The sequence below is a fragment of the Argiope bruennichi genome, chromosome 7 (genome assembly GCF_947563725.1).
Source record: "Argiope bruennichi chromosome 7, qqArgBrue1.1, whole genome shotgun sequence".
Taxonomy (NCBI): domain Eukaryota; kingdom Metazoa; phylum Arthropoda; class Arachnida; order Araneae; family Araneidae; genus Argiope; species Argiope bruennichi.
Window position 1 is genome coordinate 121,250,677 of NC_079157.1, and position 18,636 is coordinate 121,269,312.

At 30.9% G+C, this 18,636-nt stretch overlaps 1 long non-coding RNA gene across 1 annotated transcript in view; it reads right to left on the reverse strand.

Moving 5' to 3' along the window:
* LOC129974857 (uncharacterized) overlaps positions 1-8,912 on the reverse strand; it is a 106,930-nt gene extending 98,018 nt beyond the window's left edge. The window contains exon 1 of the long non-coding RNA XR_008784984.1: positions 8,719-8,912. This is a non-coding gene — a long non-coding RNA (uncharacterized LOC129974857). The remainder of the gene's footprint in view (positions 1-8,718) is intronic.
* Between the last annotated feature and the right edge of the window lie 9,724 nt (positions 8,913-18,636).

Below are 18,636 nucleotides of genomic sequence, written 5' to 3' on the forward strand. Positions count from 1 at the left end.
CCTTCTTTTAAACAATCTAATTCTGAAACGCGAGCGCGCCGATCGGGCTTCAGAGGTCAGAACACCTGTTTTTTTGAGATAAGAAATGGAGTAAATTTTCGAAATACCGATTCAATTTTCAATTGCCTTGAATGCAACTATTGTGAAACTATACTTTTTCCACTGAAAAATTTATTTTCTGTGATATGAGTGTAGGCGGCCCGATGCGTGTCTTCCCGGATTAAATTTTTCGCTGAAATCTTGATGGTTCTGATTGTCTAATTTTCTGTTGATGGTTCTGACACTATCTTCATCATCCTATAACGATTCTAAATGTTGAGATCCGTACAAAAATAAATCTGTGTTACTTCAAAATAGGATGCCAATAAAGCTAAATTAATTAGTTATAAGCTACTTATTGTAGCATATTTTTTATCTCTGTATCATTGGTAACCTAATAAGCATGAATTTCCATCCATATATTTCAGAATGAGTTTCTGCCACAGAAAATTCATGAAAATAAAAAGTGATGCTCATAAACATGTTATTTAGTTACTAGTTTAGTTATGTAGTTACAAAAAAAGAAAGATAAAAATATCAAAAATCGTCATGTAAACTGAGTATTTAAAAAAAGAAAACTTTACCATACTCGATTTGAAACTAACAATATTTTCTTGGTTATTGAGAAATAAGAGATATCATTTCCGAATGTAAATTTTTCCGCTGAGACAAGAACATAACGCGTTAATTATTTCCCTTCTTTGAAATAACTTAGATTAACCAAAACTCTTTCGAAAGTGCAAAGGAAATCCTGTCACTTTGCAGCGCTACTACAGCTTCATGAGTTGGCAAAAATAGTTTACCTTTTGTTGTGTCTAAGTCTTGCCTCTGTGTATGGAACGGTTTCTACTGTAATTTCGAAACAATTTGTATTGTTTTCCTTGTGAATTAAACATAATCGGATTTGAAAGGAGTTTCTTCGGAATTACTTTTGTTATCTTTTCTGTGAGCTTTTAACCCTGCCTTGGTTGCAATATCTTTAACAGATGCATATGCTAGCTGTAACTGCTATTAAATATGAATTTTTCTTATAAAAATTTCGGTTGAAATTTACTTTAATGTGCTCTTGCGTTTCTCTCCAATACGATAATCCAAATAATCAAGTGTAGTAGTTCTTCAAGAGCAACTCTGTTGCGAATTCGTTTACTAATATTATACTTTGTGGAGTTGTACCCTTGTTACTTTGGCTATTTGTCACTGTTTGCACTCTTGGCCAAGTGAAGGGGCATATTAACGTAGATTTCAACTCAAAATAATTTTCATTCTTATATTCCTATTTGGACCCTACTATTATGGTTGTAAAGCAAAACTAATTGAAATCTACTTTAATCTGTGCCTTCATATCGTCAAAGATCCCAAGCCGCATAAATCAAAAATCAATATGACTGACAAGTAACTAATACTATGAAAAAGGATTACTCCGCCTTCTTGTGTTGCCACATTATCGACAAACTCTAAGGGCACATTAGATTTCAACCGAGAAGGAAATTATTGCTAATGGAGGGTAACTTAATTCAGTTCATCTTCTTTAATTGGCTTATATGCCCCCTCTTTTAAGTCGAACAGCCCTAGGCAGATGCCTAATAAAATACTTACATAAGCCTTTAACACCTAAAAGTTTCGTCCTTTTACATCAATCCTTCATCTTAACAACAATCAACGTCAAATCCTTAAACATCAAAATCGTTTGTTGTAACTCGAGTCGTTTTCTTTCCTTTCGCGATACTATTAATAGATCCAGGTCTACAACGTGGCCCTTGAGTTTTTCACTAATATGATTACCCCACCAGGTAAGCAGAATAGTTCCTCTAGCAACCTTATGCACATTAATGTTTACCTTGTCAACCATCTTGATCAAGTAGATTTTCATATAGATTCCAAAATTAATTTGGTTCAATTTATCCAAATGAATGCATTGCATTACATGAGTGTAAAATTAGTACTACTCTGAAATGAGGTGTTAGTGAGGAAAAGAATCTTGATAGATTCACGGTGGAACTTATCCGGTTTCGTGTTATTGTGACTAAAAAACGGAAAGTAAATATTTAAGAAGAAGGAGGATGATATTCATAATTATTATAAATCATCATCTTTCTGAAGATAAGAATTCTGGACATCACACATCGATAAAGATTATTTAAAGAAAATATCGATGAAACAGAATCATTTTTGTTGTTATTATTAAGGGAAAATTCAATAATCATTTCAATAGTTTGCTCGAAAGAATAACTTGTTTAATAATCGGCAAACTGAGCCAAGTAGGGGGAGAAAAAAACCACTTGACAGTTTTTTTTATTTGTTCACTTAGTAAAAATACCCATAAATTCTCTTTATTGTATTTGCAGAAGACCAAGACAAAGGGCAGAGTGGAATCTATGTCAAAGAGCGTGAATGAAACGTTCTACTTTCCGATTGCGCGAGTGCTGAAGCCTATCCGGAACACCTGCTCCACCCCTGGAGTCAGTGACATCTGATTATGAAGATGCACAAGGTGAATCCAACAAAAGAAATACAAAATGAAATGATTATTCGATTGACTCGAGCATTGGTATCTTTTTAATTTATTGTCTTATCTAAAAATTTTTTATTTAACTTACCAAGAAATTGAATCTTATAATTCAAGAGCTCGTTTTGGACTAGACTATATTATATTCGAGCACATAAAGCATTCGGAGAGTTTTATGCGGAATCAGGTCCCGAGTTGGTGACCCTCCGGCTCTTCATCGACTGTCACCAGGCTAAAGAATCTAATCTGTACTAGAGATATAGTGTCCTAATTTAGTATCTTTAGTCCAAACTTCTCGTTTTGAAACTATAAGAATTATTTTGAGAAGGACTTCGCAAATTTTAACTTCTTTTCCAAAGGTAACTTTGGCTTATGCTATCTCTTTCCAAACTTCTCCCTCACGACAGCTTGAGAACTTTCATATGCATTTAGCATGAACTAGACTCATGAAGTCAGAGAATTTTATGTGGAATCCGGTCTCGAGTTTGCAACCTTCCGGCATCCCATCGACTGCCACCTGTCTAAACAATCCAGTCTACACCAGGAATGTAGTGGAGCCAGAACATTGTTCCAGTACTTGTTATTGTTGTTATTTTTTTATTATTACAATGGAAGGGAACGTTAGTATAACATAGCTTAACGAGCGCAATTCGTCCTTGAATCTCATTCGTAATGTGAACCACTCATTAAGGGTCGCATTTTTTTTTCATAGGAATCAATGTATAATAGGACAATGCATACCATTCTTAAAAATACATTCAAACAAATGTGCACCAATGCAATTTATTATTTATAATGCGTGCTTTATTTCACAGGAAAGTAATCTGAAGACATTTGTCTCTGTCTACGTTTTAAAATTAGACACAGCCCTATCATTAAACAAATTACATAGTATTATGAATAGCTATTGCCTTATTAGTTTGATGCTTTTCAACGTACGATACAATAATTCAACTTATTGCAATTTCAGCACACTCTTTTTCGTTGGAAAGTTGTTGAATATTTCCTCCTCTATTCACAAAATCTCCTCCGCAGCTTTTTACTGTGACACAGAATACAGCTCTATAGTTCTAGCTTCGGTAATTGCTATGTTCTTCCACCAGTTCATCGATATCTTTGCGAAGTATGGTTACAAATACTAAATGAGACGTTTTAAAAAGTTTTTTAGTTTGCTGTTTAAATTATAATGCGTTTTGACTGCTGCTCTCAGTTGAAATTGTGCAAGAGATTAATTCCTTTTTCTTCTCAAAAAAAAAAAAGAAGTTTATTTTCAACCTTGGCATGATAGATTATTAATGGGAACAAAACAGTTCAGGAATTAGTCTTTAAAAAACTTAATTTATAAGAATAATTATTAAAACTATTTCATTACAATGAAACAATAGGTTTAAAATATTAACCATTTTTCATGAAATTTAAAAATAACTAGTTAATTTGACAACATTATTAAAAATTATTACTGTACTAAAATATAAAATAGTGATGAAAATGAACACGGAGAATGACTATTTTGAGCAAATTTATTGAAATTTAGCTTTGTAACAGTTTATAAATTGTTTCTCTACAACTCTATTTTCAGGAAAGAATTCAAATGCCGTTTTTATATTGGCGGGAAACTCTCAACAGCCGAAATTCCTTTTGAGTTTATCAATAAAGTATCATTAATATTGATTTGAAGACTATTTTAGAATTCACAAAAGTGTCAGGAGAAAAAAAAATCTATGATTGCTGTTTTTATAAATTCCTTTTTCATACAACCAACAAAGGGACAGTTCTGGCGGTACCATATTCACATAACAAAAGTTGCTGCATACATTGTATAATATTTAATGGCATGTTGCTTTACACATTTTCTCCAATGAGATGTTCATTACACTCTAACATTGTATTAGCATTATGTATTTCACGTGAATATCCATATGATATCGAAAAAGACATTAATTAATTCATAGGGCATGGGGTTTATTAAAAATATGCATTTTCTTTAATTTAAAGCTAGATAAATGAATCCAGTTAAGAAATTTTTTTTTTTCATGATACACCTATACCATAGCAAATTAACTGCAAATAAAGAAACAAACAAAATGCTGCGAAATATGCAGCGCATAACACTGATGAATTTATTTTACTATAAGATATCTAAATAAAATGCCTTGATTTTCGATATTTTAAAAAACAAATGTCAAGTAGTTCCAATATTTTTTGCTGTATTAATCTGTCTCATTTATTTATTTTTATCTATCTGTCTATTTAATCGATATTATATATGCTTGTGTGTGTGTATTTTTGTTCTGCATTTTAACATTTGATTTTATGTTTTATTTTTATTTCATATAATATTTGGCAATAAGTAGGTTTAGTTTGATGTTTATGTTATATTTTTCTTCCCTTATCACAATTTTAATTTTAATAATTTCATTACTTTTTCCCCTTAATGCTGTTTTTCGTAAAATTCAATTTTTTTTTCCTGAATGTTATTGTTATTTGAAAAGCATTTGCTATATGCTATATTATTATATTTGTTGTGCTTATTATATTTTCTATATTTTAAAAATCGTATAACTCTTTTAAATTCAAAGTATTTCAAAAATTTTTTTTCTTCGTTTCCTTCTAGAATTTATAGATTCTCTGCAATATTGCAACCTTCTTTTCACTCCATTGTGTCTTTTGACCTTTTTCTTGTTATAGTTTTCCCTCTGGGAGAATCAATTAATGCTCCTAAAATCAAAAAAACTCAGCTGCCTTTCTTTGAATGAATGAATAACGAGATTTTCTGAGCTAAAATTCGAAATGTTCAAAATACTTGTTGAAGAGAAAAGCTCTTTTTACAGTCCTGGACAAAAACTAAGATCTTGCTGGTTAATTTTGATCGAAAGATCACTTAATCAATTGCTGCTTCTCATTTTTCCTATACCCCAAATATTTAATTATCGAAAATTCTTTTAAAGCTCAATCGATAAGAGTGCTTGTGCAGATCACTATAGCTTATTGCTATTAAAATTTAATGCTATTCCAAATTATGATATTGAACCTCAATTATTAATTAAAGTAGGATGATCGTTTAGCCCAGTCAAATTGTCATAAAAACAATTAAAATCTGGGAAAAAAATACATAACAGCAATTTTATTGCTTTAAGTTGTTGATTTGGCAATCCAAAACAGACCTTTAATTTTGCTTCCGGATTATGTTGCCATATAAAGGAGAAGAAAGGTAGTTGAAACACAAGTTTTTCAATAATAATAATATAAAATAAATAAAAAGTTTGTTTAATAACTAGTGGAGAGTTGGGAGGAAAGAGACAGCTGCTTTTTTGTCTAAATAAAAGATTAGAATCTATTTCTAATTTATCCATTAGATAGAGCATCTATAATCTTTTGCATGATTCTAATTGTTACACCAGCTGCAATATCGTTTGTGTTTAAAACGGAATTTAAATGTATATATAAACTCCAAAATGTATCGTTTGCAAACAAACAGTCAAATTAAACTGAAATGTAACATAGTTTATGTGATATGCATTTTAAAAGAAAATTCTACAGTGGGAAGAATGGGGCAACATCAATTAGAGTTGGTTGGTTGGTTGTTCGGTTTTTTTTGGCGCAAGAGCCACGTTTGGCTATGCTGCGCCAAGCAGATGGTAAGAAACATAAAAATAATTTATATAAACACACATGTTAAGATATAAAAGCCAAATGTATCAAAAAATGGGAAAAATGAAAGTGCAGAAATATATAAGGTTAATGAATTTATAAATGAAATACTAATTCGAAAAACGAACGTTACAATGAATTGATGTGAATTGTCGAATGTGAACAGAAGTTAAAAAATGCTAAATACAACTATAAAAACCAATGGTTTTTAAACATTTAAAAATGTTTGGGTGGAAATTTTCACCCACCAGGTCTTGTAAAGTTAATGACGATGATTTAAAGAAGTGTAAACGAAAGGAATTAAAAGATGCGCACTCTATTAAAATATGTTTAATGGTAAAATCTACACAACATGTGGAGCACTTTGGTGTTGCCTGGCCAAAAAGGAGATGTTTGTGTGTAAAACGACTATGTCCTATACGGAGGCGAGGGGAGGAATGGGACATATACTCTATTACATTTAAATACACTTTCTAAATAGCTAGATATGCAAACAATTCAAGTTTTTAATTTTTTTTAATTGTTGTTTCAAAAAATTAGTTGTTGGAGTGTAACAATGCAATACTAAATTGATGATTTTAAATTTACTAAATATATAAGGTAGTGTTACATTATAATGTTATATGATATATAGTTTAAATAATATAAAGGAGTAATGTACAACAATAAACAACAACAAAATTTTGAGTTAAATTGGAGAGTAATAATTATACATGTTTATATGTACGAATATAACATGCACGTCTTCAAATGATGCATTATAGCAGAGTATATGAAAATTATATTCCATTTTTGCTTTTTTACGATAGCATCATCTGAATAAATGAATAATAAATTCAATTATCTTGTGAATGTTATATTTATTTTTCATAAAAGGTATAATATATTTATTTGATTTAAAAAGCTGAAAAAGAATAACCAAGAAAACATTTTACACCAATTTTCAAAATAATATTAACAAAATAATTTCTTGAAATATTTCGTTTCATTTTCACTACCGTTTTGATCTGTTAACGTTATAGCTGAACCAATAAAATATTGAAGCTTTCTGAAAATTTGACTCCTCTTTTCTGGAATTTTTCAGATTGTAAATATGTTTACGTTTCTATTCGCTGATTTTTTTTCTTTCTTTTTTTGAATGAAAGTTTTATTGGGTCGAAAATACAATAAAAACAAATATAAAATATCCATCACAGATTTCGTCGCAAATACGCTATATCGTAAAATTGTTCATTCGAAACAAAGAAAAGTAAACTGGAATAAATCGATTCGAAAGTTCCCTTTTCGAAAATCAAAAACCCCTCTCACATGCAGCCAATGGAGTAGGCGGAATTCGCCCGTTCTAAAAGGAAATGCAACGATTACTTCCTCTCTGTTTGAGGAGCATTCTAGAGGCATCAGCATCGACGTCACAACCGCCACGTGGAGATATTTTCCCGCCGAAATGAATCACGGGAGATGCGGGAACTTGGCGAGCATCTCATTTGGCGCGATGGACCTTCCGACTTCCTGATGCGAAAGTCGGAACGAGTTCGCTACGAGTTAGAAGTGAAAAAGGATGGAAGAGGATTCCGACATTTATTTGTCATCAATTTTATTTACTGAAACCTAGCGCGAAAAATTGGGATTTTTATTTTTTATTTTTATTCCCTTCTGCTTCTAGGTTACTGTAAGTTCTACATTAATAAGTCCGTAGATTAAATTTGATTTGGGAACATTATTTCATCTGCTGTGCATGATAAACAATGATTTTCTTTTTTACACTTTTTTTGTTTGCGAATTGTATAGCAGATTCTTTTTTTTTTTTTTTTTTTTTTCGCTGAATAAAGTTTGCTTCGGCTTTATTTATTTTGATTCAGAGACGAACTAATTATTTTCATGGGCTTTCTGAAGTAAAGAGAGAAATAGTAAAAAAAATTATGAGATAATGTATCTTACATAACGGCAAAATATTTATAAAAACATTATATAATCAAATTTATCTCTTTTCAAATATCTTCCCAAACGGTAGAATTCATTTTTTTTATTCATTTTATTCGCAATATATTGAGATGGATTACCAAATAGGCAAAATGGATAATTATTTTAATGTTATTTTTTTAAAAGTATTTGATCTTATTAATTAATAGGGCAACGCACTCGAATTTATGGAAATTAAAATCAATATAAGAGAATTAATTCTTATTGGTTTTTTTTTTTTTTTTCATGCTTATTTCTTGGTCAGTGTCACCTTTTTTTCTCCTACAATCATTATATTATATCATTTGATCACGTTAAAAACTTTTATACCGATTTTTTTCAAAATTACTTTTAATTTAATTTTTTATACTTGAAATGATAAAATTAATTCTCATAAAGGTGATATGCAGTCATATTCTATATATTATTTAATATATAGCTTATAATACATTAGCAACATTATTACTTAAAAGTTGCTAGATTAAATATTGCATTACAATTAATAAAGCTATCTAGTTTTAAAAATTAACTAGAGTTAAGGATGATTCTGAAACTCGCATTACCTTAGAGGCCTTGCAGAGTATAGTCCAACCTGGTAATTTAACTCAGAATGCCTGAAAGAATTGTGCTTTGGGGTGGGTTGAAAGATATGCATGTTTCTCTTTGCATAATTTCCCTTCGTAAGGTTGGCTCATATATAGGCATTGCGAAATTGCATTAAAAACCCAACTTACACATTGTATTAATAAATGTTGTTATAAACTATGTAATTTAACCGTAAAATAATTCATCAATGTTTTAAAACTCTTTCCCACTAAGGGAGGGAAATAGTGGAAAAAATTGATGCCTTTCATAGTAGAGGTACCATGTTCGGAACTCAGAAGTTCTGCTTACTAAATCAGAAGGTAGAACTGCCACGTATCACGTCATCCATTTTCTTGCTGTTGCGCATGCGCATTAACTAAGTTTATTCGCTTTTACTACGTAGTTTATGAAAGGAAAAAAATGCAGAAGACAACACAGTATCACAAATGTTAGAATTGTAAATTGATTTCTTCACTATTTCAACAGCCTAAAAAATAAAAATATTCATAAAAAAAGCAACAAAATTTTTTTAAAGGATTGTACTTTTAAATAAATATGAAAGTAACTCACCTAATGTAGTTGTTAACATATATGTTTTAATCTTGTGCTTTCGTTAATATTTTGTATTGAGCAATTGTATTTGCAATGCATTTTATAAACGGAATTGAAGTTGTTGAAGGTATACGCTTTTCACAAGCTTGACATTGGAAAACAATAAAACGAAAGATAATTAATAAAAGTATAATTCAATTAAAGATATTGCATTATAAAATCCTTAAATAAGTATGAAAATGGCATTAATACGTTTGTATTTATTTTAACAGGTCGCTTTTAAGATCTTTTATTGATTTGCCGCAGTTGAGAAATTTTTATAAACGAGAGTAAGACTTGCCTTATCTTTATAAATCGAATAGTTTCATAAAAAATAATGGTTAACGTTTATTTCAATTAAAATGAATTCTCTGCTAGTATTGCTTTATTATATTTTTTTAACCAATTTAACCTTTATAAAAAATATAATTAATTTTAATGCCTAGTAAGTAAATCATTTAAACTTATTTAGAAAAGTTAAAATTTAAAGCTGAAGATATTAATGTGAGATGTAACACTCTCAACGCTATATTTCACAAACCGCTTTCATCCCGCCTTATCACGTAAAATTATGCAAGTATTTTCAATTCATTCAAAAGTAAGCTATAATCGATGACATCTTTATAACCCATTACAAAGATAAGGTCAAACACCAAAAAGGAAAAACCGTCATGATAAGAAAAAAAACGAAAGAATAGAAGAGTCAGAGAACTCGGAAATCATCACATTTTGCGTGTTCTTTTTTCCTGACCGATCCTTTTCCTTATCAGATGTATGAGGGGAAAGGAAAGAGAGAAAAAAAAATCACTGTCTTGTCGTAGCATGCTTATATAAACTGCGCTTATTTTAAGAGCATTCATATCTTTTGTTTCGTAACGACTGAGTTATATTTGTTGTTGCTTTTTACGTAATCACTCTGAACGGGGGGTGGGGAGGAATTCTGAAAGTATATGCATACTTACGTCATAAATACGAACGTTTAATACTAGAATACATTATACGGAAGAATATTAAAGTCAAATCTAAAAATTATCTTGTATTTTAATATTTTATGTCTGTAAAAAGAAAATAGATCAACTGTGACAAATTGTAAATTTTAAAACTAGCATTGTAACATAATCCCTTATAGATTGAATGTTATCCGTAAATTGCATTATATAACATGTGAAAAATCGTTCAAACTCTCTACATAGCAGACTGTTGGATCTACAGCTATCAAATTTGGCACCAAAGTTATTGTTTTGGTACTTGATTTTTCTCTAAGAAAGTTTTTTGTAATAATTTAGTGAGATTTTTAATTAAAAATCAATAATTATCAATGAAATTTTTGTTCATTTATTTTTGGATCTAATAGTGAACAAATGCCGTTTTTGCGTCACTTTTAAATTTAAAAGAAACTTCAGTGTTATCATTCACTTCAGTTTTAATAAATTAAAAAAAAAATTGAAAAATTCTACGATGTTTCTGAGAATCAAATTTCCGTTTATGATTTTTAAAATTCTTTTCGTTTAATTTCAAAACTTATTGAAAGCAAGCTTATTGATTATTGTGGACTGGCGAAGTTAAATCTGTATTTCCTAAAACACATTTTTTACTGTTTTTATCTACGGTTTCATGGGAATATGGCACAGAGCTTCCTTTTAATAATTTAATTGTATCAGTATTTTTTTTCTCACATATTAAGTATGGAGTTTAGTATTGTAATCGTTAAAAAATTCGAACTCGAGATTTTGACGAATCTCCACGTTTCAGACCTCTCTGAGTTAGAAAAACACGTTTGTCCATCTGTCTGTGACAAAGATAACTCAAAAACGCTTTGAGCTACACAATTGAAATTCGGTATACGGCCTTCACACCAAATTTTTAAGATTTCTATCAAATTTTGAGCAATAACTGATGAGAGGAATTCCATCTGTCCGGATATAAGTTAACACAATAATTACAAAACGAAGAGAGCTGGATAGATAAAATTTGGTACACAGATTTAACATCCATTGTGTAAATACAAATTTTGAGCCACATCCATCAAGGGGTGGAGTATTTGTCGAGCATGCTTTTCATAAGAACTTTCATAAGCATGCAAACGCGGTAACTCAAAAAGGCAATGACTTAATTATATCAAATTATGGTAGGAGATTTTGTAACTGCTTTGTTCTGTGTTAAATCTTGGTTTGAGTTTTGTAGTTCTGTATTAACGTTTAGTTTCAAATGATTGGGAAAAACTGTATCTGAAACACAAATTCATGTTTATTAGAGATTATGCGAGATAGTTTTGAGGAGACCATTCCTGCTGGTTCTCGCATACAGCAAGATTAGCTCTGAGTTTGCGTGTTTTGTCTTGACTATTCTGAAATTCTGTTCAAAACTGTTTATTCCCTTATTTTAAACTGTTTATTATTTATTCTGTTATCAGCAATTCTGTTTATTCTAAATTTAATTATATTAAATGGTTTACTTGATATAAATTTTGTTAGACTTTTCACAGGATCTCTGGGGAACTTGACATTCATCATACGACGCTTAGCGGTTTTAAAGCGACTTGTTCTGAATTTTTATGTACTTGACCTTACTTTGTTTTTCCAATTTATTATTTTTTTAATCCTGTAACTGTTTTATTTTCTTTACTATCTAATAAGATGACACCTTCTATTTTGGGAATATTTTCTTATTTTGATTCAAATGGAAATCCATTGAATACTTGACTCATTTATGTATTCGAAGTCATTTTAATATTGAATTATAATCGTTATGAATGGTCTATTTTTTGCTTACAACTATCAAAATTCGATAAATCAATGTATGTATGGCACTCGGGCAAAGCAGTTAAGCGGTTAATACTTGACTGCACACTTTTTTTTAACTATACTATATATTGCAATATTTATGTGCACTCATGCGTTGGTAAATGCTTTTTTTTTTTTTTTTAACTTTTTGACTTTTGCTAGCCGTTTACATTTTTATACATACACGGTTTAGAAAACTTTGGAATTCTTTATTCTTTGCTGTTCTTTTTTTTATGTGTGTTTTTATTAGGAGCGCGGTTTGCGCTCCTTCTGTGTTTTTGATTTATTCACTCTATAAATGGAGTCAATCTCTGTAATCTGCTTATTTAAAATAAATAAATAAAAGAAACTATTTAACATAAAGTACCGCTCTTTCACAAGCAATTAACTTAATTTGCTTTCTTTTAAGTTGCAGGAGTTTGTCTTCAGTTTGATTCTGTTGAGGAAGTTCTTGAATTGAAACAGCACTCAGCAACGAGAACATACTTTCTCTCTTTTCATGACTACGTTGAAAAATCTTTTTCTTGAGAAAATGTGAATTTCTGTTATTTAATATTTTTAATATTTAACAGATTTCTTTATAAAACCCGTTTGAATTTTTTTCTATTTTTTGGGAAATTGCATTGATTTTTGTATTTACGTTTATATACGCTTTCATGCTATTTTATTTCTTCAGATGCTGTTTTCTCAATTCCCAATCTTTGGTCTAGTTTTCTTACGAGAAACCTCATAAATTAAAACCTAATGCATTTATTTCTCAATATATTCTGCCGCTCCTGACTTACAGTTCAAGTAACCTATTAGTTCTAAATATATTGTATAGTTTTTTAAATGCTTCACATTGTGGAAAAAATTAGAAATGTTATGTTATTTATCATTCTAACACCAATATTTAAAGAATGGATAGAAATATAGCTTATTTTTTAATTCAGGAATCAGATAATATATTTCTTAAACTATTTGCAAAATGTTAAGCAAATCATTTAATAAACCTCTAAGCTAAAAATTTTCTTCTTTAGATTTTTTTAAATGCATTTTTTTTCTACATTAAAAAAACATTTGTTCACTTCACTGCTATATTTTGTCTTCGTAGATGTTTTTTTTTTCAATCTTTTTTATCCAAAAATTCAAAAAATAACTATTTTTGAGCGTTTTTTAAAAATATTCATAAATCACATACCTTAATTAAGATCTGCTTTTAACAAAGAGTGTTAAGAGAAATTCGAATCTCTAGGATGAAGTAAAACAGCATGATAATGTTTTATAGTCTTTTGTTCATCGGATTTGATTGCATTAGCAATAGCATTCTGTGTGTAACAATTTTTTTGCTACGCAATTTACAGAAAGAAAAAAATGCAATGTAACAAACTTTGTAAAAGTAATAAAACCTTAATTGTTTTGAAACATCTTAAAGTTTCATTTATTATTTAACAGTTATGGACAGTTTTTAAAATTAATCTAAAAATTAATTTTTCTCAGTTTGACGAGAACTATTATATAAGAGAAAATATTAAGATATTATATAAGAGAGATTATATAAAAGAAAACATTGCCCAAAATTTTATTTAAAAACCTTTGATAAATTGATTCGGATAAAAAAATATATTGTTCAGAAATAAAATTAATATCACAGAAAATTTTAAATTTCACTATTTTAAATTAGAATAAAAATATTTTTGTAAGATAATATACTTCGAAGTTTTTGAGAAACTTTAAAAAATTTCGATAATTTTGTAATTAATTAAAAAACGAAATCAAATTTGTGAAAATCCTTTGTCAGTGAGCACATGCTAAGCCTGCCAAATTTGACATCTTTAGGTGCAGCTGTTTGTTCTGTTTAGCACTTTGGCTGATTTTTGCAGCATGCTATTTATAGAAAATATACTAGCATTTTATTTTTAAAAAAAAGCAATTATAATGGAACTAATTTTTGACTGCTTGCGTTTTGAAACTCATTGTCTAATTCTAATTCCGCCAAAATTTTAATTCATTATTTGAATCATTTGATCATTTTTTTTCCAAACAGCATCGCGTGTATTTATGTATCCCTAAAATCGTATAAAATACAAACGTTTGTCAAAGTGACATTTTACCCGAACTTCAAATGCTCCATATTGGAAAGAATGAACTGTTTCAGCCACGCCTGTCGCCATAAGGGGGATTTATCTATATATCTGGTAACCCCGCAAGGTTTCGAGAGTGTTCACTGCACTATTATTGCTTTGGAGGGAAATAATGCCGTGTGCGCATGCTCAATCCTGTTTACCTTTGACTGTGCCGCTGCGGCATCGGACATTCAGTTTCTGTCGTGGGAGCACTATTCCGGGGTGGCGGGAAATGGTGCATTTGTGAAATTTTTGTTTGAGTTAGAACACCTCGTAACTATATTTACTTTTGGGTAGGAAATAATATTGATGTATTAAATTCTGTTGAACGGCGTTTTTCTCTCTCTGAGTTGCGAGCTTACGGGTCGTTAGAATAAATCATATCTGATGCAATGGCGTAGCGACCAGGGTCAAAGTGATGTAGCGCCTGTCTTAAGGGACGCCATTACGGCATTTATGCTAATTTTTGAATTCGAATATGATGGGGAGGCAGAAAATAATATTTTATCCCCTTTCATGACATTGTACAACATTCAGAATAGTGAAAAAATCTTGAAGATATTTTGTGCTAACAGGGTGAGGGCTATTTACACATTTTAAGTGCATGATGACAACGGGTAAGGGGCGGAATCATCATGTCATCATCACGAAATCCCATATCATGGGTGCTACTTACCCTCGTTATAGGTGCTATTACGGCTGAAACATAACCAAGCTTATCTGTGTAGAGGCCCATAGGTGCTATAAATTTCATGTGCAGCCTTTCTGATTTAACTTCTCCCCAAACCAAATTTTTTTATTTATTTATTTTAATTTAATCTGTATTATTTATTTTAATTTAATCTTTTTAACTTACAAATATTAAGACAACCTGAAATAGCGAAGTTTTTAATAACGGGTCAACTTCGAAAAATTTCCAGCAGTTGCAGTAGTTTCCCCATAATTTTCTCGCGAAGTTTCTCACCAAATGTTGTGGATCTTCAAAAAAGCAATGAACTCCACGAGTGCTCAACTTTTTGATTTCAAACTCCCGCTGATTAGAGCTTTCGGCCTCATAGTATAATAAAGCAGGAGATGCATTTTGGATGTCCCTTTTCGAACGATGGAAACCAAAATTGTATGCAGAAAACTATAATTTTAATTAATAGGATCACATGCCAAATTTCATTTATCTTGCGCATTTTGCGAAAGTACAACCCATTAATTAATTTGCTTCAGAATTTGATATGGATCTGCAATTTAAATGCTGAAATTTTGTATCAAAATCGATCTATCTATTTCTACGAATTTTATAGTTGCCTAGTTCACTTGTAGTTGGGCATATAGACAAATTTCCTATAACGAGCTTTATTTAAAATTTAAATGAAATCTATGAATTTGGTATTAAGAATAGATACAGATTTCATCTATTTAGCTCAAATGTTTTTGAATAATCATGGTCACAAACAGATAGATATAATTCAAAAATATATTCTAACAACAAGACATACAGGCTTCTGAATGGATTGGACTCAGATTTTGATGAAATCTACAAATTTGGTCTTAAGACCAGATATCAAATTATATCCTTCGAGCTGAAAGCATTTTGGAGTCGCAGACATTTTCTAAAAACGCAACGCACAGACATTTTCTAAAAATATTTTTTTGGAACTCAGGGTGGTCTGAAAAACGTGGAAAATTGTAAAAATCTCGAAGTCGGAGTTTCTTCTCTTTGTATACCATGTTTACGAGGAAGTAAAAATATTTAAAGCAATTTAAAAAACAAGATCGTACAAAAAAAAAAAAAAAATGCTAACCCTTTCTAAAAACTCAAATGCTAAATTTGTCTAATTTGTATTTCGGTGTCTTTATTTGGAAAGGATTTAAAGAGGGGGGGGGGCGACGTCCTGGCTTAGGGGTAGCGTGTCTTCTCCGCGATCTGGGCGTCCCTGGTTCGGGCATGGATGTTCTTTACCCTGTGTTCCATGTGTGAGGTGTGTGAAAGAACCCCCCTGTAAAAAGGGGTTGTGCAAGCGAGTGTGTGAGTGTCATCCTCATTTGAGCTAGAAATCAGACTTGTGTCCTTGGGTGCTCAGGAGTCTTTACCCTCTGAAGCTACTGCACTCCCTTTCCGTAGTTTCGCAGACAGACATCATCACCATTAAAAAAAAAGAAAGAAAGAAAAAAAAAACATTATCGGCAAACGGTTTTAAAAAGGTTAAAAAAAGATTAAATTCTGTGTTTCTCCTGCTTTTCTCCCAATCTCCTTTTCAAGCCCAAGTATAACAATATTTTTTCAGCTCTCTTATCGTGTTTTCCTTTCCAAGATAAAATCAACGCACTATCTTTTTATCTTGGCGATGCAACCTCCCTCCCAACCTACGTCTTAGAATCATCTGATTGTTTCTACTCATGTCAGTACTCTATTGCATGCCAAATTGTTGAATGTAATAATTTATTGTATTTATAAATTTTGGTTACACATATACACACATTTTTCAGTTAACCCTCATTATTTTCTTTTGTGCAAAAAATAATGTTTTATAATCGTGAATAAATTCTATCTTCAGATTTAAAAAATTTCCAAGTTTCAGATCGCCTGAATTAAAAAAAAAAATGAATTTGTCTGTGAATAAGTTCAAATGAAATTTAAAAGATAGATGGACTAGATATTTACATTTTTAATAGCATTATGGTGTTATAGGACTTCCCCGTTAGAAAATTTCATACACACAATGAACTCTCAAGACAAGATAATTAAAGTAACACATCTTTAATGGCTGGCAGTTCCACAGGATCACGCATACGAACTTCTATCTAAACGATTTACCTGAAATGAAAGGTAATCATTACCTCTGTGAACCAGCTGGTTGTCAAAGCGACTAGTTGATTAATAAAAATAAATATATTTTCAGGAACATAATCAAGTATAAAAATTAACTCAAATAAATACATTAACTTTACTAAACATTAACTTTTAGCACTGAAATGTGAAACTAAAGTGACTAGTTTATTAAAAGAAAGGCCGTCATAATGTTTACCCCTTAGGGTCGCTAAATAAATCCGCCTCAGTGTTTTTATACATCTATCTGTCCATGTGCATGGAAAGGAATAAAAATAAATGTAATTGAATAATGATAATAACTCAAAGAAAACAGATAAAATTAGATGCCTAATTGTATCGTCAGAAATATAAATCCATATCAAACTCTGTACTATATCAGTTCATTGACATCTTTGTAATTCGATCACTCAGATAAACACTATTTTTAGACCAATGAAATTTGATATGTGATCTTTTAATTACAATTATAAGCCTGCATCAAATTTTGTACTCATCTCTCAATCGATAGAAAGGAAAGCAAGCATGTTCGGTTTTCACCATTATCTTATGAACCATTATCTTTCACCATTATCTTATGCACCGAGCATGGAGTATTTTGTTGCACATCCGGAAATTGACAAAGAGGAATATGCCGTAACCCTATATGCCTGCTCTTCCCCCAACCCTCGTGTTGCATTCAAGGGATGCAGGCACTGAACTGAAAGGACGATGCTTGGTTAAATTGCGAAAATGTACGATATAGCCGATTTCCTTTGTGTCTGTTTGTGTGTGTGAGAAAGAGAGAGGGAGAGGGATTTTGGAGGTCAAGAGACTTAAGAAGGACGCACCATTTAAAATGATGTGGGGATTTTCATCAGAAAATTGAATCCTAGTAGAGAAGATTCAATTTTCTGAGGAAGACGCATTTAATGTTTTAAAATGTTCTGTCTTTTATCAATCGTCTCTGGCTAACTTTCTGGGAATATTAGTTATAGTTAATTTCAGATAAATTGTTTAGATATACTTTCATGCCCGTGATTCATCCGAAATCTCTAAAATTAAAGCTTGTGTTATTTTAATTGATTTAGTTGAGTTCTGGTAAATGTGTACGCATGAATTTTTCTAATTCAGACCAATCCCCAATCGTCGTAGCACCGCTTTTAAAAACGTTATGATGAGGTTCATTTATCCTCTCAGTATATCTATCAAGTTTTGTAAACTTCGTCGAAAAGAGCTAGTCTCGGCATCCAGTACTTGTAAAAAACGCTTCATCAGTAAGATATGTCACTGTTGTTGTTTTTTAATCACAAATGCCATATTATAGGATAGTCGTGAAATAAGTTCCCTTATTTTGGGCCATCTACAATTAAAAGTTGTTTGTTTGTTTGTTTCTTATGGCACTTGCCACTGACAATCCCGCTGTTACGAAGACAGCGATTTAAGCCTGAGGGGGAACGTCTCTTATTTTTTTATAGCAGCGCCAACTAGGGCCAAGAGTACGACTTTGCCACTCACGCATCATTCATTCGCTTGCACAACCCCTTTTTACAGGAGGGCACCGGATTTACAGAACCCATTTACAATCGCTATGATAGGCAAGAGACAAGAATAACA